The following is a 1177-nucleotide window of genomic DNA, read 5'->3' on the forward strand; positions in this document are numbered from 1 at the left end:
CCCTGTGTCCCTTCACTGTTGAAGACAGGTGCAGGATGATGGGGATGAGCCTGTGGTGTCTGCATCTCAAACTGAAGCACAAATGGTTCCTGTAGTCTGCAATGTTTTCTGGAAATCCGTTCATACTCCCGCAACATTTGAAGGGTGTTAAATGTCTGTGGAGATTCTCAGTCATACAGATCATGGTTGTCCCAAAGGTGCTTTTTCAGAAGGCAACTGGGCTTTCTTTGTCTTTCCTTGAAGATGTTTCGCTTCTCATCCAAGAAGCTTCTTCAGCTCTGACTGGATGGTGGGGAATGGAAGGATTTATGTACCTTGCAGACAGCTGGTCATTTGGATTCTTTTAGAGGCCACTTGGAACTGCTGAAAGGACTGTGTTGTAGAGATAGATGATGTTGTATCCCTCCCCCTCTGTTGAAAAGGGCTGTTCTCCATAGACACCCGTACCATTCCTAGGAGGAAAACACAGTAATTGTAAGTCTTCAACTAACACTTTTTTTAAAAAAACCCAGTCACGAAATAAGTCCTATTGCTATCGCTAACTTTCTTCATTGGTCATGACTCAGATAATTCTGCATCATCTCTCTTTCCACTGAAGCCCTTCCCCCACTTCCAAACCATTCAAGACTACTTGTATCCATCATTTTGGCTGGCTTTGAACTGTGAAAATAGGCCATTTATCACCTTGATCTCAAGCAACCAGCACTATCCAACAGTCTTCACAGCATAGCCAAAAAATACTGCCTGACAGAACTTAATTTCAGAAGGTAGTTTCTTTCTGAATTTCACTCCGAAGCCCACGAAGCTGCCATCAACATATCTCAAGAAGAGCTTAATGGGCTCAGCTAGTTAGCCAACAGCATGATTTATATATGCTGCACTTTCATATTACAAACATTTCTCTGCTCGAGAAAACCAATTTCATTAGAGTCTGACTTGAACTCATCACCCAGGAGGATAATGTATGCTCCCTATTAATAATACAAGAATATAAAATTAGTTTTGAGCTGATGAGGATCTCATTAATTGTTTGAAAAGCATAAAAAGCAAACTGGGACAGCCCCCTCCCTTCATTTATATGTGTAAAACTACACAAATACAGTGGTGGAATGGGAAATTTCTGGGTTTGATTCTGACATTCCAGAAGGAATTCATCCTGAGAGTGAGCTGCTTGAAA

Source organism: Protobothrops mucrosquamatus, unplaced genomic scaffold (assembly GCF_001527695.2).
Source record: "Protobothrops mucrosquamatus isolate PMUCROS unplaced genomic scaffold, P.Mucros_1.0 scaffold2215, whole genome shotgun sequence".
Classification (NCBI taxonomy): Eukaryota; Metazoa; Chordata; class Lepidosauria; order Squamata; family Viperidae; genus Protobothrops; species Protobothrops mucrosquamatus.